Source organism: Chlamydotis macqueenii, chromosome 16, assembly GCF_036417535.1.
Source record: "Chlamydotis macqueenii isolate bChlMac1 chromosome 16, bChlMac1.mat, whole genome shotgun sequence".
Taxonomy (NCBI): Eukaryota; Metazoa; Chordata; class Aves; order Otidiformes; family Otididae; genus Chlamydotis; species Chlamydotis macqueenii.
In genome coordinates this window covers 11022519-11042148 of record NC_141571.1, presented here as the reverse complement: position 1 = coordinate 11042148, position 19630 = coordinate 11022519, and the positions used below count along the sequence as shown (strand labels likewise).

Genomic DNA, 19630 nt, shown 5'->3' with positions numbered 1-19630 from the left:
TTACATTCCTCTGGAACTTGCTTCTCCTGGAACTCTACCTGACCTTTAGCTCCAAAAATGTTTCAGGATAAGTTATTATCCTAGCCCTACCCCTACTTCCCCCTCTTCCTGCATAGTAGAAGGTGAAATAAACAGTTAGAGGAAACACGGGTTCATTTGGCTTCATATCCATTGCAGCAAAAGAAGTTATGAGACTTCTGTTTTGCATTCTAGTGATTAAGCTGGATAAAATTTTAGCTTGTGTTTTGCACTCTCTAGAGATCTTGGGTCTGTAATTTATATTAATCCAGATCTGCCTGCCTGGCCCTCTGCTTGTGGAATATTATCTACTTCTTCTGCCATCTCTTCCTACTTGGTAAGCTGAATGAGAGCACTAATTAGACTCTGGTGCCAATTTACTGATGCCCCATCTTCTGTTCACCCCATGAGAGAGGGATTAGCTAAACGCGACAGCTCCTCGTCTGAGTTACTGGCATATGAGATTTGTTGTAATTCTGTCATGAATGATATCTGCATAACATGCAATTATAGCTTTCTTTCCATATTGGACTCTGGATAGTATTCTTTCATTTCATTTCCCTTGAAGGACAATCATACCCTGTGCAACTATCTTCATCATTTTATGGCTACAGGAAGTTCCTAGACATTTTTTTACGGTGGGTGGGAGAGAAACATTGACTTTTAAAGCCCCATATAGTTTTTCTTCCTCTACAGAAAGACATTGTCATTCCAGCTATGGCTATAGAGAAATTTGTTATGGTAAGATAAGCTGCACATGCAATTCACTGTAACAGAATTTGAAGTAATGAGGTAAGGGAGTATGTTTGCAGTTTTAACAGGGGCCCACCACAGAATACAGAGTAACATGGGAACCTGAGTTGATTGTGAATAACCCATTTTATCTTTCTGCATAATATTTATCAGCAGCGCATAGGGAATGGGTTTCGAAAGCGTGGAAGCTGTTCTGATATAAAATAAGGCAAAAGCAAAATCTAATTTTAAATATTGTGAAACTCTCTGCATGATTTGATAAGGACAAGATCAGAATGCTGCAAAATATGGCACACACTCCGTTCTTGTACTGCAGTAACCCTAAAGCCCCAGCCAAAGACATGGATGTTGTAATACTGACTGTACTGGGAAATGCCAAAAAGAGCATCGCAGGCCCAGCAGTATCTGCTACAAGGCATGGCAGTGACAAAAGAGGTGTGACCAGACTGGCTATCACAAAGGTCTCGGCAATGACAAGTGATTCTCAAGGCCAACTGCAGTTCACTGATTTCCATTAGGAGTAACTCATTACATGCTAAATTGGCCAGTGGGAATGTTATTCTTGGTTTATATTTGACTCTTTATAGACTGGACCAAGGCAGATGAATCTGCCTTGTTTGTCAGTATGGAGCTCTAGAGCATGGGTTTTAAAAACTCTTTTCCTCTGTTGCCTTCTGAAGTTCACTCATATAAAACAAATCCTCTTAGTGACTTCGAGTTCATGTAATGTGAGCCCTGACAGGAGAGAAATTCTCCCATCCAGTGTTTTGCAGAAAGGCACCAAAGCAAATCCATCTCCCTGTTTAAGGGACAGTATTGTGAAGTTGCTTTTTTATATTCACCGACTCTGATGCAAGCATGCAGTAAACTGCCTGGTATATCCGTAGTGAGCACAAGGTTATGGCGCAAAGGAACAGAAAAATAAAAACTGGGAGGTACAGCCAGCTGCTAGATTTTTGCTCTAAGATGGGAAGCACATGGGTTGGTTTGATTTAACCCTGAGCAAAGTCAATTAATCAAAACACACACAAAAATACGAGTCCAAGGGCAGGAACAGCAGGGATTAATACATTCTCCTACCAGTTGAAGAGAATCATAATAGAACCAGAGGTTTCTAGGATCTTGCTATGGAATTTTGTCTTTGAATTTGCGGCGCTGGAAGGTTTGTGTTCCCCACACAATGATAAATTCTCTTTCACAAACTGGACTGAGGAGGAGGAGAGAGGGAACTGAGTGGAATCAATTACAAACCATATCAGACATTTAAGTTTAAACACAAGACCTTGCAAAGGCTTGCATGAAATCTTGCTAGCAATATAAACAGGACTGGTGCCAAACTAAGCACCAGAAGTATTCAATAATAAAATACAGCTGTCTCCATTGGCACCTACCCATGAAAGTTTGTCATTTTTACTGTTAGAAATGCTGACAAAGAGAAATCTAAAATATGAAAACATTTTTTCAAAAGAGGGAGGTTTTCATGAACTGCAACCTAAATATTCATTTAACATTGGAACATTCCATAAAAATAATTTATAACATAATTTCTTCTTAGAAACGCATTTTGACAGTGTTCTTTTCAAAGACTTTGGTCGAGCTTGGCAATGCTAGCAGCTTTGCTTTCCAATCCATAATTCTTAATTATTAAAATACTCTCTATACACTTTTCTTGGATTCCAGTGAGGCACATCAAAGCAGGGGGCCCTCCTGGCTTTAGCTTAACGCACACCATGGCAGCTGAGGAGGAAGCAAGCGTAACACGGCTCTGTAGACAGCCCAAGCTTAAGGTATGCAAACTTCATATACAAAAACAATCCCAGGAAACCTGCAAGGTTATGAACGATTTCTAGGAGGAAGGCTTTGCAGAGCTGGACCCTCCATGGAGGCTGCTACAATACCTCTGACTCACTCGCTGAGCTTTGAGCCTTAGGAAACAGAAACAGGCCAAGAGCTGTTATCACTTGTAACTTGCTTTACAGCTGGATCGAGTGGGGGGACTTTCTCAAGAAAATTAAATAGGTTTAAGTCCTGAGAAGTGAAAGCCATATGTGCACTCACACATGTGTTCACACACAGAGATACACATGTATGTGTTTGTGTGGCTGCCCTGGAATTCTCATCGGTGTATATCTGCTTTGGTGGGGAAGTTCTTTCACTGTCTTATTTTCCTTTACTTCTAAACTGCTTCCCAGTCAGCTGGCTTATGAGTACCAGTCTATCTGAGATACACTGCTATATGACCATCTTTGAGCACCTTTCAGGACAGCTTGGGAGATTTCTACTTTGTCTTTAATCAAGCAAACTAAGGACATTATTTGCCAGTTAAAGAAGGATTTAGCCTTTGGATTATACACTTTTATTTGCAAGTATCTTATGATATAGGAGAGGGCAGTCACTCCTTCTCTGTATCACTTCATGGGCTTCTGATCCTTATGAATTAAAGTTTCTTCTTTCCACTGATGAAGCTGCAGTTTCTGCTTTCCCAAATGCATCCCCTGGTTTTGGTCAGGTTTGGTCTTGGATTGCTGCTACCACTTGCACTGATCACGGTTAGCTGAAGGATGATCTGGCAGTAGTCATTCCTTAGACTTCCCTCCGACTATAATCCTGTATTTTTAAGGCATAATAATAATACATAATTGGTTTTCTGAACTTAACAGTGACAATGAAGTGATGTATATGCTTGCTCTTCAGATGACCTGCTCTGAATTGTAGTGTATATTTGTTTTCTGTGTACCAAGACTGAGGTCTTTAAACTAAGAGACTATTAAGTGCATAGAATTCCAGACTAGTGCATAGGAAAAAAACCCATAAAATGCTCCTCATGTTAAAATTACAGTTACTGTACTGTTCTGCTTAAAATACTGCACAGTCATAAAATTCAGCTTGAAAATTACATGATCAGTCTCAAAGCAACTGCTGTCCACAGTTCTCTTTGTCAGTCCTGTACAGTTTAAGTACTGATTAAATTCTACAAAGATGGTCAAAAATGACATTTCAGCATTGTAGAGCTAGGCTCTGAGATTGCTTTGAGCTTGCAGGTAATACACAGGCCAGCAATTATTAATGTTTAACTGAGTGACATTGCAAATAATGAGAAGACACTGTAACTTTAAAAGAGTAATTTCTTTAAAGGCTAAGAGTGACTGTTACCATTTTTTTTAAATTCTATATTTGTTCCAGCTTAGTCCTTAACTGTGAGCCATGCTCTGTAATAATAATGGAACTGCTCAGACAGCGATTTACCAATGTGCTTGAGGCCCTGTCAACCCACATGGCGTGATGCCATAATCAAATTCATAATGTCTTATCTTTTTCAGATAAAGCAATCATCAAAGGAGTGCTGGCATGAACAGAGAGAAAATGCAGGGCTCAGACATGCTGTAATGTAGTGAGCTGTGACACAAATTGGGCTGTCCGTGTTTTGCCTTCTCTATCTGTGTTTCCAATTGGTCTGCCAAAGAAATGCTTCTGGCTTTGTTTCATACCATCTTCTAAGACAAAGGAGCTTTATAAGGGAAAAAAACTTGAAAGGGTTAACATTTCAGAGTGAAGTGTTAGTGTTCCCCCATTCCCCTACCCTCTTCTTTTTCCTTTAACGGTTATTGGCTGACATTATAGACAGCAAACCCACAGACTTGAGATTTTTCAGTTAAATCAATAAAATATTGTTTAAAAAAAAATAGAGTTAAGTGCATTATCTGTCCATTACTCCATTATGGTTTGCCCTCAATCATGGAAGTGAGGAAAAGATTCCCACAAGGCAAATCACATTCGTAGTTAACCTAAACGAGCTTTCCCATACTGGGGAACTATTCAAGGTCTCTTTTCTGCTTGGTAATTAAGCACATCTCTATCAGTAAGCATATTAGTAATGTTGCTGAAGTCAATGGAATGATACTGGCAGTTGCTTGTGCCTAAAATATCCAGAAAGAAAACCAGAAAGAAAATCACTGTTCAAGGGCAACAAGAATTAAAAGAAAAATCTTTTCAATCATACATTAAAATAAACAGGAAGGGAAGAGAAAAAAATCTGATTTTTTGTGTTAGAGAGGTCCAATTCAAAAGCTAGTGAAGTCATTACAATTTTTTTTTTCTTTAAAATTTATTTCCCTGATATTTGGCCCAGACCAACTCAAACATCCCATTGATCAGCTTGTGCACTTGCTTTGAGTTGTTTCTGGTTTAAATATTTGCTCAGGTCTCCATGCCATATCTCACTTGAATGCTCCAGTGAAGAATATGAGGCCTTGGCTTTGCAACAGCCTCATATATCTTTTGGGGTTTTTTATGAACTGCAAGGCAATTAAAGCCCACTTCTCCAGGATGCTGAGCAACCTCAGCTCCCAGACTGCAGTGGGAATGGCAGCAGGCGCTCAGCCCTTCCGACGAGATCTCCATCTAACTGTAAGGCTGCGTCCTCGTCAGTACCTTAATTTTATATAATTAGGGAATATCTAATATCTATTGTTTTCCACAAATGTATTACAGAAACAATGAAACTGTACAATGTTTACATTCCCAAGGACTTCTGCACCTGTAATAAGGAAAATACGTATGAGTCAAATATTTTCAGCCTTCCTTTCAAACACTGTTATGCTTGATTTTGGCCCCAGAAGTGTAGTTGCCTGCATTTTTGTTTCCTAAAATGGATAATCCTCCTTCAAAAGTTGCAAAAAAGTTGGGGCCCACGTGTAGGTTTAAAAAAAAAAATCTTATCTTCAATCTATTTTAAGATATGTAGAGCCCACAAGTGTACTATTCTGATGGGGGAAAAACACACAAAAAATCAGTATGAAAATGTACTGCGACACTACAGAATACTAATCACTCCTACACAGAGAGCGCCTTCATTTTATCTGCTTTTGCAGAAGGTTTTTATAAAGTCAGATTTTAGAATAACTAAAACCCAGTACAACTGAAGGAGACAAAGCTTTGCACTTGAACAAAGGAATGTTTTCTCAAAAAATAACAATGATGATCTGGTTGGTGCTTTTATAGCTGTTCATATTCTAGATGATGGATAGATGGTTACACAATGAGAATATATAGTGAGCTGAATGTCCTCTCCATTAAAAAAATCCCCGGCAACTAAGCTTCAATGCAAATTCATGTGATGTGACTGCTGGCAGAATTGGCTGAAGGATTGTCTGTATTGGGCTTGCTCCTGCCCTAAATGATGGCCAGACATCATTTATAATTCACCAAAGAGAGAACGACCCCTCCTGGATTCTGGCTCTAAAAGTTTAGGAGGCAGCTTCTCCCTTTCTTTTGACCTTGGACATTGACCTGGACTTGGAGGTCCAGTTCCCTTCATCACAAGTGGACTGGTTTACCACAGACTTTTCCCTTTCTTCTGCCAAGGATTTCTACCCCTTTCCTTCCACCTCATGGAATCACAGAAGGGTTTGGGTTGGAAGGGACCTTTAAAGGCCATCCACTCCAACCCCCCTGCAAGGAGCAGGGACTTCTCCAATTGGACCAGGTTGCTCAGAGCCCCGTCCAACCTGGCCTTGAATGTTTCCAGGGATGGGGCATCCACCACCCAACTGGACAACCTGTGCCAGTGTTCCACCATCCCCATTGTAAAAAAGTTCTCCCTTATGTCCAGTCTAAATCTACCTCCTTCTAGTTTAAAACCATGTCCTCTTGGATGTCTTCATTGAGTCTGGCCTGATCCATGAACTGAATAGTCAGGCAGAGGAAAGGGCAAACAGCTTGTCTTCCTGGGAGAGGGATTCTTCATCAGCTGTAATATCCTACAGGAAAGGGCACAGCTGGAGGTGAACCAGGGGAAGGAAGTTCAGACTCCATCCTTGTGCTTACAGGGACTGTGCAGGTATTCCGTGCCACAAAGAGGGTCACAGTCACAGACAGACACTATCTTATTGCCTTGCTCAGGACTAGGAAGGAGCGTCCCAGAAGTACTCTGTGGGTAGGAGTTTATTTTCTCGTGGGACTGGTATCTCCAGAAGCAAACCAGAAACAGATCAATGCATCCCAAAGAAACAGTCTCTGAAACCTGGATATTCCATTTGACCTCGATTGAAGATGAGTACTTCAGCAGAGAATCCTTCTAGTAGCTTTTTTGGAGCACTCTTGTGATTTTGCTCTATGACTTTACAGGACACAAGTTCTGACCCACCCCTCAGATTTCTTGGCACTGCTGAGTGCCAGAGTTATTTGAGTGCTAGTCATTGGAGAATGTGCTCTGTTCTCCTGCAGAGGGCGGTTGGCATTTGCCACTGAGTGTAGTTTGTGAGAGAAGCAGTACAATGATAGGAAGAATGAGAGGTTTTAAAAAAAGAAAGCCTGTTTTGAATTATTTTGATGAAGTTTTAATCATTTGCCCCTGTATCACATCAGTACTTTAACAGTGGGTTTTTCTGTCAACGCCTCCTCTGATATTGTGGATGATAAAACCATCAAAAGGCTTTAGAGGGATTTATTAACTTTTTGTCATTGTTGCTGTTGTTTTTCTCGATGATAGAGTTTGGGCGTCAGATGAATGAATCTTCATTACGGGGGTGGATTGACTGTATTACAGAAGGAGCTGTGGCCAACCTGGCTCCATCTCAGCCAGCTCATGTCTGCAGCAGGATAACCACATTTGTGCTGTATTGTGCTGTGTGGAACCACTGGCCTGCTCCACTGCTAGCTCATGGCTTTCACCGCTCCATCACTGACCATATTCTTTTCTTCATTCCATCTTTACGGTATATTTTTTGAGGTGGAAGAATGGAAGCAACACCTTGTCACTAGTTCCCATCTATTAAGTGAAGATACTACTTCATATGCAATAGCTGATTTCTTCCAATTGTGATGTTTAAGGAGCTTGAACAGTTATAATGGAGAACGAGGGGGAAACAATAAGTGACCTACACGTATCTGTCTAAGTAGCAAGGGTTATTTTCCTTGCACATATTACTAAAAACATGGTCAGCAGAGCACTGAGAGAAAGTAAGAGATTCGTGCTTGGCTTTGGAAAATTCTGTCTCGGCACAATGAGAGCATAGCTGACCTCACTGCATCATGTTTACCAGCAGAATTCAAACAACTAGGATAAATCATTGTCAGTGATAGCAACAAGAAGTTCATCCAACAACCTTGAGAACATCATTACAATTTTTCACACATTTTCTATCTTTTCAATGTCTAAGTGATATCTTATTTCTCTGCTGAAGTCCTTAGGGCTACAGAAAGCAAAACTCTCAAAGATACCTACATATCTCCATCTTGAGCAACAAATAAAAAGCAGACACAACGGAAGAGAAAGCAGATGGCCTTGCAAGTGCCCTGAAGAAGATCCTCCATATCACATTTGGTAGATGGTGAAGAGAATCCATTCTGCAATGAATTACACCTCTTGTAGACATTATCTTCCTTGTGCTTGTCTTAACAGATGCTGTGTGATGCCTTTTGAGTCTGACTCCTAATGTTAAAACTGCTTCATTTGTACAGAAACACGAATGCTTAGCATAAGACATCAACAGGGCAGAAGTTCTCCATCTGATCTAGATTCCCTTTATTGTCAATGGCGACAAATAGGATGCATCTGACCTATTTTAGATGCCTACCATAAAAAAAATGTTGCATCACACAAGCTTCTTACCACTGACATTAAAGGAAGTTGTGATGACTAGCTCAGACAGGGATTGCAACACTGTAGATGTCTCAGACTAGGTGAGACAAGTCCTGCCCACAGCTGTGTGGGTATTGCCTTACTGAATCACAACCACTGAGACTTCTCCAATATTTTTGGAGGTGGTAGAAATCTGATGGTTTTGGTTTCCTGGCAATACTTGAATGGGAAATGAATGAAATGAAATTCTGTGGTATTTTGAAAGCATTTCTTAAAGTTATCACTGATGTGAAATTTTTTTAAGCTTTCAGTTCTTCAGAGAGTGTATTTTGAATGTACTTTGAGCTTTGTAGAAAGTGCATTTTCCACCAACAATTTTCCTACTTGTTTCTGGATAGGATAGAGCTTGAGAAAAAGGCGCAAGTAATCAGTGTCGTGAATGGATATTCCTTACAGATGTTGATCCTGACTAATGTTTGTGTTACCCATATAACCAGTTGTCTGCTACACTCCGTAGGCTTCTTGAGTCAGAGTATGCCACAAGTTAATGATATAATATGATATAATATGTTAAGTGTTGATGCAACTCCTGGATTTTGCTTTATGTTTTTTCTTTTTCCTGAGGCTCAGAACTACTAATGAAATTGGACTGAGACTAAGTACACACTCTGAGTCCTCAAACTCTATTTCTGCTCAGGCGCAAAGTTTTGTTACTTCTCTCTTTCTCTGCTTCGAACATCTTCTAGAGATGGCACTGAGCCAATTATTTATAACCAATTTTTATTTAACTAGTGTTCTTTGGGAAAATAAAACTTAACTCTGTTAAGATTCTCCATTAATTATAATGAATATCTGTTAGCTGTAATCAATCCAGTTGCAGTTCGAAAGCACTCCCACTGCTCTACTGCTGCAGCAGAGCCCAAATCCTGAGCCATGTTGCGCTGCTTCTCTTGGCCAACATGCACTGAAACAATTTAATCAAACTACTGAAGAATTCTACAGCTGTCATGTCTCTTCTTCTCCTTCAGTAAATAAACAGCCAAAGGGACATAAAACTATTAGTCTATCATTAAATGTGTAGAATGCTTTCCTTCGTAGGTCTGGGCAAGTGGGACAACTTTTTAAATTAATGAAAGACTGCACCAGTTGGCTGATGTCCTGAATTGGTCTCTGGGGAGAACTTTATGAGTGGTAACGAACCATAAGTACCCACAGCCTGGCAATGTTTAGCAGAACATTGGCAGACACACTCTATAGTACTAATAAATTAGTAATTATAATTAATTATAGCTTGCATTCATGTGACACACTCCTTGCTGCAATTTACTTCTTGTCCTGCTAAACATGGACATGAGGAACATTTTATCTTCTAGTGATCGACCTTTGTATAGACTGCTTTTGCATCTCTTCCTCTCTACCCTAAGCAAGCTGCATTCCATCAGGATTTCCTCATGCACCTGGATTTCTGGTCCTCTTATGGTGTTCCTCTGGATGCTCTCCCAGTGGTCCGCAGCCTTCTGGAAGTACCATACTGAATGCAGGGCTCAAGGTGAGGCCTTTCTAATGATCACCAGACCTGAAGGATTGCATCCCATGTCCCAGAAGTGATACCACTTTTCAAAAATTCATATGCTGTTATTGAGTCTTGCTCAGTTTGTGATCTATGGGAATACCTAGATACAGGTTTGGTCCCCTATTTAATCTTCTATCTGTGTAACTAGCTGTTCTTGCCTACTTGTAGAACCTTGCACTTCTCCTGATTGAATTAGTGTGTTCGTTTCATTTCACTAGTTTGTCAAAATCCTTTTACATTCTCATGTCTTTTTCCAATGTGTTTGCAGCTTTTTTTGGTGTGTTCTTGTCACCAAAATCAATAGTGAACATATTGACTAGTACCAGATGAAGGGTTGTACCTCACTTCTTATATCCTTCCAGTGAACCACTGATCATTTCTACCTACAGAAGATTTTATGACCAGTTTTTCATTCATTTTATAGACCTAGACTATGTTTTCCCCATTTACTTTTGAGATACGATATGAAACAGATTCCATATTTATTGATGTCAATAAATATGGAATCTGCACCTTTTTTCCCCTTATTTGGAGCAGAGCTGGTCCATCAGTAAGAGGTGCACCAGGTGTAAAGTAAGCAGTTGAATGCAGAGAAAGGAGAAGAAGGTAGGACCTCCTCCTTTGATGCTGACAAATTCTTGGATCAAGTTAAATTTCACCTTCATCTTCTTTTTCCACTGAAATGTTTATAAAAATACATTTGGTAGTTTATTGTAATACTTGCCTCGCAATTCAAAGTGACTGACCTCTTATCTTCTGCCTCCCCTCGCCGTCCCGGCCCCCATTTAAAGACCAGATGTTAGAATTGACCTTTTTCAAACATGTGCAACTTGATCTACTCTCCATAGAGGGCAATATCTCCATGATACCTACTAACAGCTCTCTGATTGATTTAGCCGGTTCATAACACATCCTAGTATAAAATAAATCAGAAACAATGCGTATGAAATATTTAACTGATCTCTGCTGTATCTGCTGTATCTGTAGGACCTCAACATTGAGGAATGAAAAAATGCATTGTCCCAGCTCATCTACTAATTGATCAAATCCATCTGCAGATCTCTAGCTCATAATTTGGTTTGGCTGATGTTATTTCAGGAAACATATTTAGGCTCCTTTCCTAAGTTTGCATATAGCTCCATAAATAGCAAATCACGGCTGTTCCCCAGCCGAGCCCAAGTGTGAACTGGACCCTCTGGTGGTGAATGATCTTTAACAAAAATTTTAGCCCATAGCAAATACAAAATAAATCCCATTAGCCTAAACATCAGCTAACGAAGCTCAAGTTACATGTTTTATTGGATGTTTGTGATGGGCTAAAAGGTGCACCTGGTTATCTGAAATCGTTCAGATGATGCACAATGTTTTATTAGCATGCAAAAACTGATTTGTGAACCTGACTTATGATTTATGAAAACCAAAAGAAATCTATTAAACATCAATATGATGGTTATAAATTTAGACAAAACTTCTGTTTTGTTTTATGAATAAAGGACTAGAGAAAAACTGTTGTTCAAACAAAAGTGAACTTTTCAGGGAAACATAAAAGTTGCATTTGATCAATGGGAAATATTTTATTTGACCTGAACTGAAATATTTCACTTCATTTTTTAGCTATTTATTTTGTCTTAAAGAAGGTTCATTTTTTAATCATTACCTGAACTTATACATGAAAAATGCTGATTTTAAAAAAAACATTCAATTGGGAAAATGTCAAAATGAAACTTTTAGGCATTTCTGAAACAAACATTTTAGATAAAAAATGTCAACATGAAATGTTTTGACATTTTAAAAATGTCTCCCTTTTTTGAAACTGAAACTTTAGCAAATTTAAATTGAATTTACTGTTTGTCTAGCAAATAAGAATCGGTTGTGTTGGTAGTTTTCCCCGGGTAAGCAGCTAACCTTCCTGCCAGGTTAGCATTAAAACATCAGCCAAGCGACTGTAAAAGCATATCTTATAAAGCAGCTCTTGCCTTTACTGCAGCTCAGATTTGGACTTGTTAGTGGTTTTCTATCTATCTTCACACTTTCACTTTACAGTGTCCAGCTTCCAACCTTGCAACCAGTTCTGTGGTCCACAAAGAAAGTAAGAGTGAGAAGAATGATTAGTTTAATAAGTGAGAAATTTCCCATGACATTAAAATTATATTTTTGTTTAAAAACCTAGCTGGTGCCAGATTTATGAAAGTTCATTCAAGAAAAAATTGTTTATCCGTTAAACAAAAGCATGTCATAATTCTGAATGAGTTTTAGAGGTTGTCATAGCTAAATTCTTAAATTAAAACAACCTCTTCCAGACCAAACTCACAGCATTCCAAAATAAGATCACAAGCTGCAGTGAAGTAGTGTCATGGAGTAGTTGGTGCTTGCACTGCATTTTTGGGAGGTTATAGAGGCTATATGCTAACTATATTTATTACACATTATTATACAAAAATTAATCTTATGGTTTGCTGAAAAATAAGATTTTGCTCTAGCTGAGAAGCTTCAGCTATGAAGCCATTACAGTTCATATGCAAGAGCTACTTTTTGTGACAGAAGGAATTTTGCATTCACTTGATTTCACAATTTCTGTACCCGAAGCCTAAGACGATGCTGTTCTAATAGCAGCAGGAGGTGAAAGGAAACTCTGCCAGGGAACACTGAGCCCACCTCAGACTAAGACCCAAAGTATTATTTGGATGCCAAAATGCCGAGCTCTAGATGCCTGCCCCCTTAGTGGGATCCACAGCCCTGAGCGAGGAGCCTCAGAATGGCAGCCAGAAAAGGCAACATGCTGGGAGGACGCTGCTTAAAGCAGCCACTGCTAAGGAGAAGGATGTGCCTTCAGCCGCACCCTTGCCAGCTCCTTGCTCAGCGCTCGTGGCTCATTGCTCTTTCCATGTGGGATCAGCTGTCTGGAGCTCTCTTTTAGAGGTAAGTACTCCAGTCTCCTATTTCCCCCTTACAATAAACAGGACGTGTGCTAGCCTCTGCAGTGTGAGGAGGAGCTGGGAAAGGTCCCTCTTCTGCAGCAGCCCAGTGGTGAGGATCCTCACCTCGAAGTGGGGGAGATGTCCAAGGAAATGGGTTTGAATCCCTCCAACCAAAGAAGGAAACTGAATCCACATCCTGACCAAGCTCACCACTAAGCAGTTGGATTACGGGGACTCCTCTGGCCACCTTCTTAACAGAAAGCACTGGTAGCCACTGCAATATGGCAGGCACACACTGAGAAAAGCCTACTGGATTTTAGGGGAAGCAGGCAAAGGAATGGCTCAGTTCAGAATCCCAGAGTAGCCTGGATGTGTGATAGGTGCTTTCCCTCTCAGTCTCGCAGAGACTGATACACACATTCAACAGGAAAACCGTAGACGCTTGGGAAGTTCCCATCTTTTTGACCTTGGAGTCCCTTAGTTGAAAAGGGGTTTTGCTGAGCAGAGTCTGGACAATGTGTTCTGTTCCCTTCTAAGGGGCTGTTGGGAAAGTGTTAATTCACCCGGGGGGCAGGGGAGGATGCAGGAACACAGCTGCCTGTCCTGAGTGCAGAGACCCACCAGCTGTGAGCCATTAGGGACTTCCCACAGGAACACCGTAAGAGTTTGAGATGGGGAAATGAGTGGCTTTCTGCTGGTGTTGATACCTGGGTGAAAGGCTCTCTGGAGAGGCACCAAGGCAAGTGGGGTGGGCTCAGCAGCCTTCTTTTCAGCTCTCTCCTATGTGCTTTAGTTTAAAGAATGCTTTAGTGTTTGGGAAGAGACAGAGTATGCTTGATATTGACAATTCCGTTTCACAGTGGAGTATTGCTGAAGATGATTTTACATCTCTTAACTCTGACTTCTTGCCCTCTTCTGAGTTCGGTATCTCTGGGCTTCTCCTTTGACTATTAGAGGATTTCTTAATGCTGCTAGTTCTAGTTTAAGTAGTGCTGGGCTTTTATGTTTCTTATTAGCCGATTTGAGGAAATGGGATAATGTGAGGTTATTAAAAATTACCTAGCATTTAAATAAATGGAAAAAAGTATGACCACTGCAGTAACTACTGTCCATTGACTGGGCTGTGTTGATCCCTGCTAGCCAGGGTTCAGCCCACTATGTTGTCATGGGTAAATTGCCTACCGAAATGCTGCCAGCTAGCACGGCCGCTTTGTGCTGTGTCCTAAATTGACACCAAAAGGGAAACTTCCACCTGGAGCAGAAACGTAAGGAAATTGAGCAGACTACCAGGTAGCACAAAAAGTTCTGAAACCACAATGGCTATTAAATAAAGCAAATTTTTTTTTTTTGGCAGGCAGTAAGTCAGTGTTTAAAAATACAAACATCTAGATAATTAGAGGAACTTCAAATCTGTCTTCATAGTGTCTCAGGCAGGATGACATTGTCAGCTATTCTGTTTTGTATTGATTCCCACAAAGCTCAGTTATTCCCAGCCTTCTATTTCAAATGCAGCACCTTGTTTTCCTGTATCTTGAAGCAAAGAAATTAGATAAAAACTATTGATTAGCAAGGCACAGAGGGGAGCGATGGCTGTAACCTTCCTTTGTCTTGCAGCTCTGCAGCTGAGGCAGCAGTAATGGGATTCTGCGCGAGTGCGGCGGTGATGAGGTCACACTGCTGAGAAGGGAACGAAAGCACTGCAGTCAGCTAGATCGCTCCCTTCTCTGATCGTTTCTGATATTGTTTGTCAAATTGTGATTTGAAGGTTATTTCTCTCGAGGCTAAAGTTGCCTTGCTTCTTTTATGCACTTGGCTGGGCTTTTAAAAATCGTGCGTTTGTATAAATACACCCTTCTCTCTCCAAGTTTCTGGCTGTTACTGGAGCCAAAAAGGCTCCCAATAAGGAGCAAGAAAACAAGTCTCTCCAGAAACTTTCCATCATTATGAGATTAGAGCAGTTATTTGTTAGAATAAGTTTGATTTCTTTGGTGGCTCTACCCCTTCTTCCTCCCCCCTTTTTCACTAGGGTGCTGCAGTCCTCTTCAGTTCAAAACAAGTTCAATAAACACTTTCAAGACATATGAGCCGTGAAGGGTTATGCTGATTTAGTACATAGTGGCGTAGCACTTATTGGTATCATAACTCAAGAAAGAAATGAGGAATTTCCTCATTTCAATTGCTTTGAGAAACAGGCATTTTGTGACCTACCTAGGGCAACTGCAAAACTGTACAGAAAATTCAGAAAAATGAATGATGATCTCCCATTCTGAATGGGGTCGACCGTTTTCATTCTTCCATTGCTTCATAGCTGTGAAGCGGCTTGCTGAGGTGACAAGGAGGAAACGGAGGCACAGAGTCAGTGATCTATCTACTGGAAGAGGGTGTCAGGTAGTGTTAAATATAGGATAAACGCTCAAGATTACCTGGCCCTCCGGACTCTACTTTTGGTGGTTGTGGCAGGCCGCATTCCTCTCTTCCCACACAGGAAGAAACCAAATGGGGAATGCCACGTCTTCCACTAATCAGACCTGAGGGGTTTTTTTTCTCCCTTTGGAAAGCTCCCTTGCTTTCCCTTGTTCTCCTCCCGTAACAAGACACTGGAAGATTGGTATGGAGATAGTTGGCTAAGAACACCCTCCAAATAAACTTCTGGAGTGGCATGGCAGTAACAGGACGCCTTTAGCAGGCAGCTGCCTTGTCTGTCTGAGACTTACTGTGCAAAAACAAGTATGTCAGGTCAAGCTGCATATTTTGAGGTTTGATGTCCCACCCTCTCCAATAAGTGATGTGGGAAGAAGTCTTCTGGGAAAACTCCTTCCCCAGGCTTATTACTGTGGGGTTTTCTGTGGGAAGCAGTAAGACTTTCCCATCCCCTCCTTCACCCCATGTGATGCTCTGTGATTGTAATATGTGAAACTATCTCATACTTCCAAGAACTCTGCCAGTGCTGAACAAGCACACTCTGGGTGTTTTAGTTTTTGTTCTCTTCTGTGTGAACCTGAGGACATCACTCTTTGCCCCTTGTTTTCTTCATCCATGTGAAGAGGGTTATGTTTCTTTTCTTGAAGGCTGTTGTGAAAACTTTTAGGTTTTTGTTCCCTACCAGATGGAGGGTGCTATCTTGCTGTAATGGATTTGTTCGTAAGGGAAAGTTGATGCTACTTTAGAGATCTTCCCTCCCCCTGAATAATCTGCTGGAAAGACTGTTCTCTCATTTGCTGCTCTACTGTTTGTCTCTTCCCCATCACACATATGGCTATGTTTAAGGTACTGATGAAGAAGCCCCGCAGCTTAAAATAAGAGCTGTGGGTATACTACCTCTAGTCTGCCCACTGAGTCACCAATGGCTGGACAACTAGAATGGTACGGTGCCTGATGAAGTATCTGTCAGCTGGCTGTTTCTGAAGGGACGGAACTGGGCCCTGTTGGTCCAGGGCTGCAGTAGATGTTCTCTCATTAGCATTCAGCATCACCTGTGTGCTCCCTCAGAGGCATTAAGAATGGAGGCTCAGAAAAAGAGATTAGAGGAAAGGAGGGAGTGGGAAAAAGGTTTGAAATCACATTATTCTTTAGAAAATAGGCAATTGCAATGTACTAGGTAACACAAACAGCACATTCTTTAAATCTCTAGAGGCACAAAGCTTGGCTGAGAGATCTTTTTCTACCCTGACTTCTTTCAAGGGATAAGTCTCTTCTTTTAGTTCCCATTTATCTTTTCATTTGACAGATTTTTTTTTTTTTTCCCCACCCCAACCCAAAATACATTGTGAAGTGTGGCTTACAAGGTCATGTGACTTTAATCAGAGCAGCATCTGGTGCTATAAAGAAATGAAGCCCCAGTCCAGATTAGTGAGTAAGGTTAGGATGGCACATGAGTAAGCATCCTTATCACATCCAGAGAGAATCTGAAGGGCAGGGGGGAATCACTTCTATACCCACAAGACTTAGGCAAATTCTGTATTTAATTCCTTAAATATTCTTGGCCGCTATTCGGCATATTTTCATGGTTGGTCATCTATCTCTTAGCAATATCTAAAGGACTCATCCAGGTGCAAAGATAATTGTTTCCTTATTTCAGCCAGCATCTGCTCAGCCAGCTGGGTAGCTCATCTGTAAAAGGTGACAGGCTCAGGTAGCAGCCTGCAAATCCTGCAGCTGAAAGTCTGTGTAACCCTGCATTGGAGAGCACCCTGCAACAGAGAATGCAGTTCGGCTGAGGAGAAGTGAAAAGGATGAACCAGGTATTTAAGGAAGTAAACGAGGAGCAGGAGAAGTTCTGTTATCACAAAGAAAAACACTGCAATCTCACAAGTATCCATGTTTTACCCTGACCTCAAATTACCCTTCATATTAACTGCTTGTGTTTTTGCCCATATATTATATTAATCTGTTTTACTTTACGAGGCTATTTATCAACAGTCTGTGTAAGTCTTGACTGCCAATTCTCCATGTCTACTGTTAATGAAGAACCATGTCTACCATTATTTTAATGGCTTCTGTGATCTGTAACTCCACACATCTGGTGTTGGTGCTAGTTAGTCTTCTATCTTGACATTCTATTATTTTAGCAAATGGTTTGTAGGAATTTATTATCTGAAAGTCAAGGAGTGGCAAGAATATCTAGCATTGTATGGGATGGATGAATACAACCTCTAGCATTCTCTGATGCATAGCCTTCCTGCACCCGTATTCCTAAGCAATAGTCAATATTCTAAATAAAGAGAAATAACGTGCCTCTGACTGAAGCCAGTGAGAGATTTGTGTACAGCATAGCTGGAGGACCCAGGTCACATGTTGCTAGATTCTGTTACTGATTTGGAAATGTGCAACTTTTTCTTTGTAGCTCTGTTGCTAAACAGACATTTTCATTTCTAAGTGCTTTCTTTCTTCCCTTTGTCACCTCAAACTGCCAAAATTAGAGGCATCTGACATAAGAAAGGAAGTCAGTTTTGTTTAATTTATCTCAGACTTATTTTGTGACATTTCCTGGATAGATTTACCCATCACATTATTAAACAAGAGTTAATTTTCTGGAGGCTAGAGCTTCAGCTTTGGCTATATTTCAGTAAGACAGGAATTTAAATAATGTCAACATGCTGAGAAATTAGAAAGTCTTTCAGGTGTGTTTTGCAGGAGAAAGTTCAGAGCACCGCTATCTCTGCTAATAGTTGGCCTGAGGCTTTTTCAAATGTATAATCTTGTTTTTCCACTCATTTGAAATGTAAACAGAGAATTTTCACAGAAGACAGAGGAATCCATCTGCAAATAATATTTGTTTGGGGCAATTTGTTTCTTTAATTATGATGATAAATTTCCACTATTTGGCAGCAGCACAAAGAAATATGCTCTTGCATATCTTTGTTCCTTCAGGAGGAATGGAGAAAGTGGGTCTTAAGAAAGAAATTCCCTCATCTAGTCACATAATTCTTGTAATTTACCCCAGCAGGTGATGAGAAACCCCTTTTTCTCCTCTCCCATGGGAAGGATGTTTGGCTATGATTCAGAAAACATTTTTTCTGCTTTTGGACCAACCTTGACTGACCCAGGACAAAATGCAAGTCATGACGTTGCACAGAACTCTAAGATGAAATCTGCCTGCATCTCTCAAAAATACTCGGCTGTAATGAGGAAGATGTGTATCTGCACATGACTTTCCAGACTGAAGGTACAGGGTTCAGAGGCACTGATACACCAGTGGAGTAGCTGACTTCAGTTTGGCGTTGTTCTCAACTGGGAGGCTCCAAATCAGGCCCAAAGCTCTGAGTGCCTCAGATGTGCTTTTGAGAAATGATGACACAAATACAAACCGTGCACCTTGAAGCCATCTCTAAAGCAAGATTATCCAAAAGTTGTTGCTAGGTTATTTAGATATTTTTCCCAGGAGTTTGATTTAGAAAATTCATGAATTAATCTTTAAAATCTCTCAGTTTTGCACCAGCACACACCAACTGGTTATTTCTCCTTCTTAGGCAAACAGTAGCCAGAAGTCTGGAAGGATGTAAGGGCTGAATCTGAATCTTTTTAAACCTCATATGCATTACTTTGCCTCCAGACTATGAGCCAGAAGATCTCCTGTATAGACTTACAATGACCTACCCTTTTTACAACTGTACCCTGTTAAAATCCACATCACACAGTACAGGTCCTAATGTTGAGAAAGGAAGTCATCTGTTTCTCAGTGTAAATATTAAAGTTTGCATTTAATGTTGTCTTGGTGGTAGGTTTTTGTGAGAATTCTAAAAAACTAGTCTTTTTGATCCCTTTGTTTTTTCTTCATTTTCATTACAACAGAAACAGCTATATTTATAAATCTATTTATTTAGAAAATATACTCTGCATTATGTTTGGAGCGGATATTATATGCCTTGGAGAGAGGAAAAGTTATTTGCAGGACACTTAAAACTTGATACATAGCTACCCTCTATAGATTCTACACCTTGAACGTTTGTATTCATGACACTGCAGATCTAGTAGAGAAGTGTGGCATTTTCTCCCTATTTTGCCTTGATTTCTGCGTGCTGGTCACACTGCCTCATGCGCTGTGTACACGCCAGTGCACCATCACTGAAATGCTGTGCGTTCATGTTTTCAGCAGGCAAAGGAGAAACCCTGAAGAAAGTAGACATGTAGCATGGAAAATGTTTTCTAGTCCTTAGACCTCTGCGGACCAGTTCAAAATAACTGTAAAGGACGTTTCACATTCAGAATTTCAGTATTTCAGTATTCAGAATATCTGAGTGGGCCTGGGGTCTGGATGAGGAGGAAGGAGCAGAACTGGATGAACTA

The 19630-nt window shown here is 40.5% G+C and overlaps 1 long non-coding RNA gene across 1 annotated transcript in view; it reads left to right on the top strand.

The window, feature by feature from the left end:
• Positions 1 to 234: 234 nt before the first annotated feature.
• LOC147598716 (uncharacterized) overlaps positions 235 to 19630 on the top strand; it is a 111527-nt gene continuing 92131 nt past the window's right edge. The window contains exon 1 of the long non-coding RNA XR_015260353.1: positions 235 to 355. This is a non-coding gene — a long non-coding RNA (uncharacterized LOC147598716). The remainder of the gene's footprint in view (positions 356 to 19630) is intronic.